Raw genomic sequence first — 13,449 nt, forward strand, 5'->3', positions numbered from 1 at the left:
GTAATGAGCACACTCAAGGAACGAAATGAATCTGCACAAGAGGTGGTGTTTACTGAAGTGAAAAGGGATGAGAAAGAAGAAGACCAGAAAAGGAAAAGATGTCTAGGAGAGAGAGTGAATGCTTTGTATCTGACATGGTAGTTCTGAGAACTTAACTTGATGTGTTGATGCTTCCAAAAGAATGGCTAGAGTGAATTGTGACCTATGTTAGAAAGAGGAAATGAAATTATGAAGAAAAATTAAAGAAGGCCAAGGAAAATGTTCTTGAAAATGTCTCTGAACCAATTATAGAGGAGGTAACTGATCAGTCCAATTCTGATGCCGAGGAGGCCACACCACTAAGACAAGTTTCACTGGAAACTAAACATCAGACTCAACCAGAACCAATTATTTAAGAACCTGATATCATCGAAAAACCAATCTTTGAAGAAACCCCAACGGCAAAATGAAGAAGTCTATGGCTTCAAATACAAAGAAGGGAAGATCTTTAGCTAAAAGAATATATGAAAGAAGAGGTGTTGAAAGGGAAGTAGACGAAAATGAACCTCAAATTGAAGCTCTTGATGACCTAGATGCTGATGATGAGATATGTGTTGAGAAAGAGACAGAAGATGGGGATAAAGTGAGGTCTCCTCACTTTATCGGAAGAGCATAAAGAGAACATGCAAGCAAGTATCGATGTAATGAAGAGGATAGATCCAAGGATAGTGTTCTTAGTTGATTTTGGTTTGGATTTTGATGCTCTAAAGAACTTAAATGATGTAGATCTTGACTCTCTGGCAGCAAAGAGAAGTAAAGAGGGATGGGAGGCAAAAGAACAAAAGAAAAAAGAGTTAGAAGAAAAGGTTGAATTTTTGAAGAGTTTGGAGTATGATTCGAAACATTTTCAATTAATGTCAGTAGATGAAATTTTTAATTTAGCGGAGGGATGGAGAAGGAGAATGTACAAGAGAAAATATTTGATTGAAATCAGCAATGTGGTATCCTATCTCAACAGACAAACATTCAAAAATATTGATAATCTGTACAAAATTTTAACTGAGAAAGAAAGGGGGAAACATGCAAAAGATGCAACACAAAAGGAACAAGAGTTGAAGAAGTATACCGGTGATGTGAAATTTCTTGTGGAACATGCATACAATTTTTCATTTATAAAAGATCTTCCAAAATCAGTGCTTAAAGAGAAAGTCAAACTCATGAAGAAAGCATATGAAGAATAGAAGGAGAAAGACAAATCTGAAAGAGAGAAGAGAAAGAAAGTTGAAGAAGAGAAGGTGAGATTAATTGAAGAACAAAAGAAGGCTAATGTGAATGAATGGTTTGAGAATGTAGAGAGACTGGAGATATTGAAGAAACTGTTAATCACAAAAGGAATGACTGAGTTGGAAATGGAAAATCTAACAAGAGAAGAAATTATTGAAATCTATGAGAGGGAGATGAGACTGTACAACCAAGAATTGAAAAGGCTTGAGGAGGAAAGTAAAATGTAGAAGAATTTGGTAGAGCCCATGGAAGTAAAGCCAGAGCCTGCGGATGATGAAGGAGAAATGGATGCAGAAACGACTAATTTAATAAGCATCCTATGCAAAAGAGGTGAAAAGTACATTGAGTTAATAATGAAGACAAAGGAAGAGATTAAGAGGCTGTTTGATGAGTCTGAAATGAAGCATTCCAAGAAACCATCGGCTCATAAAACTTCAACATCAAGAGTACAGATACCATCTTTCAGATCTGAAATTTAGAGGCAAGAACCATAAAGAGCAAATTTTAATTTGCTTACACATTTGTATTTTGATTCAAGATCAAAAACACATAAAAGTCATCACTAAAGATGGGATGAGAGTGTGTTAATTTTTAAGGATGACTTCAAGGAGTTCAGGAGGAAGCAACTCGAAAAGGTGACAACATGAGGAAGCAACTCGAAAAGGTGACAACACTGGAACTTTATGATTATCTAAATAAAGACAAGCTTGCTGGACAGCAGAGGAATGAGCTATCCAAATTTCTCCATTAACAACACAGAAATGGCTTTCCACTATTGGACAAGAAAAGAAAATGGCAATACACTGATGTTGAAAAGGCCAGGAGAGATAAAAGATTGAGAAAAGTAAGCTGGGCTGAGTATTCATTTTTACAACATGGGAAAAAGGAAACTTCAAGGAAACATGAACCATCAAGCTCAAGTGCGCCCAGAGAGGCTTATGGTGCTAGTACCACAAGATGAACTCTTAGAGAGATCATAGCCATGAAAAGAGAGATGATGGTGTGCAAATTCAGAAGTCTAAAACAATGGAAGGATTTCTAGCTTAAGCTTCAACAAAAGGAGTGAGATGGTTACCTTAAGAAACTCAGAAGGAGATGTTCTGACAATAGTTGAAAATAACTCTAAATTAGGGTTCAAACATATTAAGGACTTAACTGACATCATGAGGTTGAGATACTGTTGGAATCTTATGTATATGTGGAACTAGACATGTTTAGACGAAGCAAGGAAGCTGGAATAAGAGGTGATTGATTCATATATGTGCTAAAGGGAGTATATTTATGATCCTTGTAATTTTATCTTTTTGTGTATTTTATTTGTTTAATTTGAAAAATATGAAATTTGTAATGTAATGCCTTGAAGGCAGAATCTTATTATCTAATGTAATGTTCTTGGATTTTCATATATAGTGATTTGTATTTTGACAAACTTGTGAGTAAATGCAGGTAAGTTTTGGTGCATATGAGCTTATTGAAATCTATGGGGGAGATTGATGGGTCAGAAAATTTACAAGGAAGATTGGAATCTTCTCAACCTCCTCAGAAAATGGCTAAGTATGGAACTCGAGCAAGCTTGGACCTTCGAGCATGAAGTTTTACTAGCTCGAGTATGATATCTTATGCTTGTCAGATTATCTTCTAGAATTCTTCTAAGTGTTGAAAGCTTCAAGCATGCTACACTTCTTCAAGCAAGGACGTTCTTCATCAAGCATAGTTTGATATCCAAGCAAACACTTGATAAACCAAGTTGTACAAGCACTATGGTGGGTCGAGCACGGATGCAATAAAGGATGATCTCAATATGTTCTAAGAAAAGTTTCGAGCATGGTTCAATCTCAAGCAAGTTTTAGTACCTAAGTATACTGGAGTTGTTCTCAATAAATCCTAAGGAAAGATTAAAGATGTCTAGAATAATTTGTTTGCTCGTGGGACTTATTCAAGCAAAGTTGAAATTTGCCATGAAGATTGAAGTCTGCTGGAGTAGAATATTTACTACAGAAAATATTCTAAGTAAAGTTTGCTCGAAGACATGTTTTGAGCATACTCAATATTACAAGGTCTGCTCGACAAGGATATATCATGCTTGAAGACCTATTTTAAACTTGTATTTACTTTCAATGTATTATGTAATCATTAGGGCTCCTAGAAGGAACGTCTATGGGCCTATATAAAGAATACTAGGTTTACATTTAGGCATGTGTGCATAAATGATTAATGAGAGACTAAAACCTCATTTATGCTAGCCTAGAACAGCCGTCATTGAATACCAAAAGTAGACGTTCCATGAAAACCCTATAAACGCTTCCACTGTTCTTGAACGATTGATATTAATATACTGAAATCTTTGAGTATATTGAAGGTGTTATATACAATCATATAGCTAGTCCAACAACCTGATTATAACTGATTCCGCCGGTATAATCAGTGGGTCTTCATATTTAGATTTCGTGTGTGTGCTCTAGTCATATTGTTTTACGTGTGACACGAGATCCCTGTCCTGACAATAAATTTTAAATTTAATCACAATTTTAAAATCAATAGTTTATGCCATCCTACTATATGCCACACCTGAGGCATACTGCGAAACTTCAAGTGTTTGGAGCTACAGCACCACACTTGATTTCTAGCCTATCCCTTCAAGGTGAAAGGGTTTGTTGACACATCCGGCCCTTTCACAAGTGACTATACTAGGTCGACTATTACTTTACTCTTTTGTTGTGTGCCACAGTTATCTGGAGACTAAGGTGGGCAGAGATGAGGCTAAACATATATACCTAGGTATGTGTTGTCTTAATAGGCCTCATAACCGAGGGTTGTGCTTTATTCACAATTAGCAATCGTTGTCAGTCTTGCTAACCACTATAACGCCCGTAAATTTTGTTAATCGGCTCGATCATTTATAAATGTTTGTTTAAAAGCCGGGGTTTCATCTTCCTAATTTAGAGACTAGTAATACATTTTAAAAGTCCGTTTATCCCTCCTTTTGCTCAAAACATCGCCTCTTATAACTTAAAATGTTAGATTTGTATGTAGCACCAGGCATTTTCGTTTATCAGCATGAGACATTTGTAGAGTTTGTACATCTCTTGGAATTTATCCGGCATTCCTCGGAGACCTTCTTGTCATTCCGGTGCGTTAAATTAATTTACTTTTCATCCAAGATTGCTACATCTTTCAAATTTGAGGGACTCAAGTGAAACATTTATATTATAACACAAAACCCTAATCTTCCTCCCCTATCCCGATCGGACAGAAGCAGCAGCTCAAGACCCACGATTTTTCTTTTTCTAGACAATTCCAAGCTGCCAAACTCTAATTCAAGGTCGGTTCTATCTTAGTATAACTCTTTTTTACCATTAAACCCTTTGTTGAACACGTTAGGGTTGAGTTTTGTTTATAACAGGATCTGACAAATTCGTACTCGTTTATTGTTCGGTCTGTAACTCGATGTAAATTTATTGTTTTTGATTGATTCTTGTTTCGATGATGTTCTACTTTGAATCTAGTTTCCAGAAAGTATAATTTGAAATTTTTGTAAGAGATTTGAATGGGTTTTATGATTTATAAAATTGTGTGTCAAAGTTGATGCGGGGTGACGGATTCTGGTTTGTCTTCCCGACATCATAACTCCTTTTCGAAAAGTCCAAATTGGTTGATTCCACTTTTGTAAGTTGAAATTTGAGTTAGGATTACAACCCAATTCGAATTATTTAATTTGGTTTAGTAATGATTTTTAAACAAATAAAACACTTTTGCTAGGCTCACTGCAATAGCTGAACATACCTTTCTATGTTGGAGGAATTTTTATGATTTTTGTGTCCACTAGAAAAATATAATAAAATATCTTTATAAAACTAAGACATTTATTAAACTCTGGTAAATATTTCATAATTTATTTCTATGGTCTTCCAATGTAATAAAATGCGTCTTTGCATGCTAAAATCTGCTACTTATACTCGACATTGATCAATTCTTTCAGTTTTGGACTTAACCGGTGGCATACCAATTGAGGTCCTTTTGGGGCTGTTTTAATTGAAGTTCTTGCTCCATCATCTTCCTAGGTATGCCTTGTATATCATAATTTAGTATTATGAGCTTTGGCATTCGTTAGAGTGGTCTATTGTTGATTATGTGAAAACTAGGTTTCGGTTGTTTAGTTTGCTAATTGTTGCGTTTAGCGCGAGGTTTGAAGGAATTAACAACTAATTCAGTTTGTGTAGATTTGGTTTGATATATGGGCTGTGTAAAAATTATTTTTTTTAAGTATTGGAGCTGAATTGGTTGTCGGTTACTCAAACGGGTCGGTACAGCGCAAATTCGCGTTTATTGGTAGTTTGTGCGTTGTGCTTGCGAATTATCGACCCATCCAACTCGTGCGGTGTCGTGTGCACTTGTCGGCTGTGATTTGATCAAATTTGGTCCACACGGGACTGAGTTGGATGTTAAGATCATAAACAACTCATAAACGCGCATATTCGTTCAACTGGCAACTTTCGGGGGTAATTTGGGAATTCCTTAATTCCGGGTTTATCTAAGGGTGATTTGGTAAATATAAGGCCCCAGGGGCTGTTGTAGTTGAAATTGGTGAGGAAGAGGCTTAGGTAACTCAAACCATGTTAGAACACCTCGTAGGATGAACAAGTTCATTCGGTATCGTTAGTAACTATTATGTATAATCTGACAGGCGTGTGAGTTGTGGGAATACCTAGGGGTTCTCTAGCTCGTGGTGATTTTGTGCCTCATGTCAGGTGAGTTCATGATACCCTTTTTTACTTTTTACATTTTGGGCTAGCATACACACCGTATTACAATTTTACCCGATTTTACTCGTTTAAACTATTTGGATGGTATTACATAGCCTTATTCGTGATTCTGCATTTAGGAATCTATGTTTAAATTATATTCTATGCCTTAGGATATTTTAGACTCGTTGTGGTCGTATATTCCATAAGGTTATACATATTACTTGTGATCTAGGCTCGAGGTTACTATTAGGCCTAGTATTAATTCCTAGATTATCCATTATTTATGGATTGAATGTGATGATATTGTTTTTGTTGAATATTTAAATTAGATGTTTGTAAGTGTGTATGTGAATGTGTATGTGTGGTAAACTGTGATCGGGTCAAATATATTACTTGGGAAAGACCCGGGGTGAGGAGGCCCGTGTTGGATGTTTATGTCCCAGCGGGTCAAATATATTACTTGGGAAAGTCCCGGGGTGAGGAGGCCCGCCGTTATGCTAAACCGTGGTCGGGTCAAATATATTACTCGGGGAAGACCCTGGGTGAGGAGGCCTACATCACATGTTTAAGTTTGTTAAACCGTGGCCGAGTCAAATATGTTACTTGGGGAAGACCCGGGGTGAGGAGGCTCGTGTCGCGTGATTTTTGTTTTATTAAACTGTGACCGAGTCAAATATATTACTTGGGGACGACCCGGGGTGAGGAGGCTCGTGTTGCATGATTTTGTTGGTATTTGTTAAACCGCGGGCGGGTCAAATATATTACTCGGGAAAGACCCGGGGTGAGGAGGCCCGTGTTGCGTGTTTGACCAAGAGAAAAGTATTTATCTAATTACTTATGATTTTCTCCAAATCTTTTTATATTTCTTAAATAAATCTGATTTATGGATGTTACTTATAAAACTTAAACTCACTCGCTCAAGCTGACTTTGTGTGTATGTTAGATTGATTTTCATGTTAAGGCTAGGGATTATCGCTTGGACGTGCTAGAGATTACTCAGACGGTTGAAGGCATTTCTGGTCGAGGAATTCAAATAAAATAAACAATTTATTTATTTATTTATTTTATATACATTTGATTTTGGGCTCCAATTCCCGGTTTTTTTTTTTCGGAATTTTAATACTTATTACCCCTCTGTTTAATTACTCTGAAATAGTTTTAAATAAGATGAACTTGTTTGGTTTTAATTTTTTTTTTTTTGAATTTTAGATATGATTACCAACTGTAGGATTCCCGGGATTCGGGGTCTTACAACCACATATTAATGTGGTGTACTACAGCTGCCATTAGTAACTAGAAGACAGATTCTCAAGTTCCTTTTTGTTAATGTTATTGTGTCATTGTTAAAAGGATTACAACATCTAAACTACTAATTAAATTACTTTTGCTTAGTTAACTAAGGTCAACTGAAAAATAACTCCTCATTCACCCTCAAGACTATTCTTGAGAAAGAAAAGCTAAATGCCATAACTTTCTTGAATGGCAACGCAACCTGATACGTGTTCTCATAATGGCAAAGAATCACTATATTCTAAATGGACCAGTTCCAACTGAGCCTGAAAACAATACTGTTGCTGCCGGAAAAGTTCTTGATAAGCATAAAGATGACTCTACTGAAGTCGCCTGCATTATGCTAGCCACCATGTCCTCCGAGCTTGCTAAAGGCTTGGAAGATTTAGGTGCCTATGAGATGCTTGAGCAACTCAAAGGCATGTTCCAGAAACAAGCCCGTTGTAGAAGCATAACGTCTATTGCTAGGATCTTATAAATTTGTTTTGTATGCATTAAATTTCCTATATTGTATTAAGTGCACAAGAATAGCGCATAAGTCTCCCTAATATAAACATATACGCCCTAGAAAGAACATGTGAAGTCTATAAATAGTGTAGACTTATGCGCCTGAGGAAGCATTGGGGGAGAGAAATTTTAAGAGCAATAGAGAGAGAAAGTTCATTGTAGAGAGAGAAAGCGCTCATATATTGTCACATCTTCTTGTATTGTTCTTAATGTTAATGGTGTAATGCCCACAAATTTTCATTAAAAGGATCTATGTGTTGTAGAGTTTGTATTTTTAACGAGACTCGATCCGGCCTTCCTCGGGGACATCTTTGTCTTTCTTGTAAGCCTATTTATTTAACGTTTAATCCAGACATCATAATTTATAAGTTGAAGGGCCTAGATGTAAAAGTTTTATAACATAAACCCTAACTTGCTTCCCTCCTCCTAACTTCCGATCGGCAGCCATAAAGGAGTCTCCTCCACGATTTTCGTGTAGGTTCCATCCATTCTCTGGCCTCCCGAGTCTAATTTAAGGTCGGTCCTACCTTAATACAAGTCTTTTTCACAATTAAACCCTTGTTGAACATGTTAGGGATGAGTTTTGATAATAACAGTTGCTGACAGATTCGTAATCGTTTATTGATCGGTCTGTAACTCGATGAAAATTTATTGTTTTTAATCGATTCGTGTTCCTATGATGTTCTACTTTGAGTCTAGTTTCCATAAAGGTATAAAATGTAATTTTTGGATGAGATTTGGATGCTTTTTATGATTTTATAAGATCAAATGTCAACGGTGATGCGGGATGACGGATTCTTGAACTTAATATTTTGAGTTAGGAATCAAACCCAATTGGAATCGCTTAATTTGGTTCGGTAATGATTTATATAAAAATAAAACCATTTTGAGGCACACTGAAATAGCTGCACGTACCTTACTCTGTTGGAGGAATTTTTATAATTTTTGTGTCCACTAGAAAAATATAATAAAAATATCTTTATAAACCTACGATATTTATATAACTCTGGTAAAAATTTTATAATTTATATCTATGGTTTTTCTATGTAATTAAATGCATCTTCGCATGCTAAAATCTGCATGTTATACTCGTTATTGATCGATAAGTTCGTTTTAGGCTTAACCGGTGGATGTTCAAATGTGTTCTTGTCAGGGCTTTTTGAAGTGATGTTTTGCTCCGTCATCTTCCTAGGTATGTCATATGTGTTATACCTTAGTAACATGGGCTATAAAGCTCGTTTGATTGATCAATTGTCAATAGATTGAAAAACTAGGATTTCGTTTGTCTAGTTTGTTGATTGTTGCGTTTAACGCGTTGTTTGAGGGAATTAACAACCAATTCAGATTGTGTAGCCTCGTTATGTTATACGAGCTGTGAAAAACTAAATTTTTATGTTAATATGCCTGAATTGGTTGTCGGTTACTCAAACGGGTCGGTACAATGCAAATTCGCGTTCATTGGTAGTTTGTGCGTTGTGCTTGCGAGTTACCGACCCATCCAACTCGTGTAGTGTCGTATGGGCTAGTAGGCTGTGAATTTATCAAATTGGGTCCACACGGGGCTGAGTTAGATGTTAAGTGCCTAAACAACTCTTAAACGCGCGTGTTAGTATCACCTAGTGCTTCCGGGGATACTTTGGGAATTCTTTATTCCCAGAAGTATCTATGGGTCGTGTCGGTAAATGTAGGGCCCCAGGGGCTGTTATGATTGAGTTTAATGAGGTCGAGGCTTTAGGTAACTCGAACTACGTTAGAACATCTCGTAGGGTAAACGAGTCCTTTCCGTGTCGTTAGTAATGATTGTATGTAAACCGACAGGCGTTTGAGTTGTGGGGATACTTAGGGGTCCTCTAGCTCGTGTTGGATTCGTGCCTTGTACCAGGTGAGTTCATGATACCCCTTTTTACTCTTTTTACGTTTTGGGCTAGCATACACACCATATTACAATTTTATCCGACTATACTCGTTTAAACTAATTGGATGGTTTTATATGGCCTTACTTGTGTTTGTAGGTTCATGAAAATATGGGTGAATTATATTCTATGCCTTAGAATATTTGAGGCTCTTTTATGGTTATATATTTTATAAGGTTATAGACATTACTTATGGTCTAGACTCAAGGATATAGGCTTACTCGTATTGTAGTATGTCATGAGATAATATTTATGAATGTGTATGCAGGTATTACTTTATGACCATAGGCTTACTTTCATGATGATATATTTGGGATGATATATATACATATATATATATATACATATATATATATATACGCTTGTTTATACATGCGTTACTTTATGACCAATAATTGGCGATGTTAATTAGTCGTTATCGACTAAGGATGTTTGTGGATGCCAACTTTGTGTTTGCATGCGGATGGATGGTGATCTTGGGCGGGCAAAACTATACTACTCATGTTCTTAAATCCTGTGGCGGGCCCTGAAAAGCCTGTAAGAGAGGAGGCTCGTGTGGAATGATCACCATCGGATGGGATGATACGTGTTTTGGTTGTACGTGTGCTCGACCCTGATGTTATTACTTGGATATTAGGTGTTTGGGTTGTACGTGTGCTCGACCCTGATGTTAATACTTGGATGATATCTATAGGGAAATAATTATATGGATGTTTCTATATATATAAGTATGACTACTTATTGTTGATGATGGCCTAACTGTTGTATCCCATTTTATTTTAAAACTCTTGGAATGATTTATTTGAATGTCAATTATTAAAACTTGAACTCACTCAGCTCAAGCTGACTTTGTGTGTATGTTAGTGTGAGTTTCAGGTTGGGAGGAAGATGCTTACCACTTGGACGTTCTCGAGACTACTGGACGGTTGAAGGCATATCTAGTCGGAAAGTTTCATTGATGAACATTGTTCTTTTCAATTTTATTTAAATACATTCAGATTTGATTTTGGGCACAACTCCCGGGTTTTGGGAACTTGTTTAATCAATTATGACTTTTCAGCTGATTTATACTCTGAGCAGGTTTAAAAATAAATGAATTGCTTTGGGTTTAAAATCACATCTTCCCGATTTTGGGAAATTTGATATTCCTTATTCCGCTGTTTAGTACTCTGAAACGATTTTAATAAAATGAATCTGTTTGGCTTTAAATTTTCAAGAATTTCAGGATATGATAACCAACTGTAGGATTCACGGGATCCGTGGTCTTACAAATGGAAATGAAATTAGTGTTTATTGTGTGTTTTCCTACTTTGTTGATTCCCGCCCTTCAAAGTTAAAGACAATAACATCTATGATCCTATGTACAAGTCTATGTCAGTGAAACGTCATTTATAAGTGTGTTTTGTATACGTTAAATGTCATATGTTGTATTAAGTGTTCAAGAATAGCGCATAAGTCTCCCTAGGTCCGCATAATTTATGCATTGTATAAGTTATGCACCGTATAAACATATGCGCCCTAGGAAGAACTTGTGAAGTTTATAAATAGTGTAGACTTATGCACCGAAGGAAGCATTAGGAGAGAGAACTTTTGAGAGCTGTAGAGAGAGAAAGTTCATTATAATGAGAAATGGAAATGGAATTAGTGTTTCTTGTGTGTTTTCCTACTTTGTTGATTCTCGCCCTTCAAAGTTAAAGACAATAACATCTATGATCCTATGTACAAGTCTATGTCAGTGAAACATCATTTATAAGTGTGTTTTGTATACGTTAAATGTCATATGTTGTATTAAGTGTTCAAGAATAGCGCATGTCTCCCTAGGTCCGCATAATTTATGCATTGTATAAGTTATGCACCGTATAAACATATGCGCCCTAGGAAGAACTTGTGAAGTTTATAAATAGTGTAGACTTGTGCACCGAAGGAACCATTAGGAGAGAGAACTTTTGAGAGCTGTAGAGAGAGAAAGTTCATTATAGTGAGAGAAAGTGCCCAAATATTGTCCATCTTCTTGTATTGTTATGAACGTTAATGGAAATGGAATTAATGTTTCTTGTGTGTTTTCCTACTTTGTTGATTTCCACACTTCAAAGTTAAAGCCAATAACATCTGGGATCCTACGTACAAGTCTACGTCAGTGGCACATCATTTCAAGTTGTATAAGAGCTTTTAGGCTCGTTATTCTCTTGGAAAACACAAAGATTCAAGTCTCTTTTGCATATCTCTAGTTTTCACCGTCAAATCTTCACCAAACTTTCACGATTGGTTCTAACGACCATTTATTGATATTTTTGTTCTTTTGTATGGCATCACAATCGTTATTTTAAAATTAGTGTGCAGATTTGTACTATCTGTGAAGATCGACAACTTTAGTCTATCTCGGGTCCAAATCTGACCAAACTTTTTAAATAAAATTTGTTCCTAACAAATTTGTTTAGTTGACTGAATTTTTTAATAATTTTTGGGAATTTTTTTCATATTTTTTTAATAATTTATTTTTTTTGTGACAGCAAGCTGTTCAATTCTGTTTTCATCATTCATTTTCTTTTGCAAGTACAAATTATCATATCGTCATACCATTATAATCGTTAGTTAATTATTCGTTAAACACAAACTAAAACTAGCCTTATTACTTTTATTTAGGGCTTAAACATTAGGACATTTATACGCTTAACCAAGATCTTAATCTTTCAACCCATCAAATTCAAGGTGAGTTTACATACCCCTTTTTCATCTTCTTTTTTATACATTTTTGGGGTAGCATGTATACCGTATGTCCTTGAGTTCCATATTTTCTTAACTATTGGGATTTGTTTTCTTCTAAGTTTCTTGATGTAGCGCTACATCACCTATAATGGCTCCTCCACAAAGTTTAACCTCTCATCTATATGAATTTTCTCATGTGGAGTAACTAAAGACTCACTGGCTATGCATTTCTAAAGGTTTGACATGTGAAAGGAGTAATGGATTCTGCTTAGCTCTTATGATCGTTTAAGGCGATAGGCAACAGGGTAATTCTCTCCACTATCTCCAATGGTCCTACAAAGCTAATGTTTAACTACCCTCTCTTTCTTAATCTAACGATGCCTTTCCAGGACGAAATATTTAGAAAGACTTGGTCTTCTACTTCATAATCTAATGGTTTGTGTCGAACGTCGACGTAACTCTTATATCAATCCATAGTTGTTTTCAATCTTTGCCTAATCTTTGTGATCTTGTTGGTCATTTGCTAAATGATCTTTGGTCTAGTTAACTCTGACTATCTCCTGTCTTGTTCCAACATACTGGAGATCTGCACTTCTGTCCATACTAGGCTTCGTACGGTGCTGGTTGAATACTAGCATGATAATTGTTGTTGTATGAAAACTCCACTAATGGCAGGTAGTCAATATAACATCCACCCAAATCTATTACGCAGCCTCTCAAAATGTCTTCTAATATCTGAATAGTCCTCTCGCTTTGTCCATTGGTATGGGGATGGAAGAAGTGCTCAAATCTAAACGTGTTGCCAACTCTTCTTTGAATGTCTTCCAAAACCTCGATGTGAAATGGCTGTGTCGATTTGATATGACTGAGATTAGGACTCCATGACGAAAAACAAGAAAGGTTAAAGATGTTTAACCTCTATATATAAACATCTTTAACCTTTCTATATTCATATAAGATTCACATAGCATACACTTACTAGTTAAAGTAAGTGTATTAACTTATCATATTGAGTATGCACATAG

This window comes from Bidens hawaiensis, unplaced genomic scaffold, assembly GCF_021521415.1.
Source record: "Bidens hawaiensis isolate Kalapana, Puna unplaced genomic scaffold, B.hawaiensis_p1.1 tig00001143_1, whole genome shotgun sequence".
In the NCBI taxonomy this organism is placed as follows: domain Eukaryota; kingdom Viridiplantae; phylum Streptophyta; class Magnoliopsida; order Asterales; family Asteraceae; genus Bidens; species Bidens hawaiensis.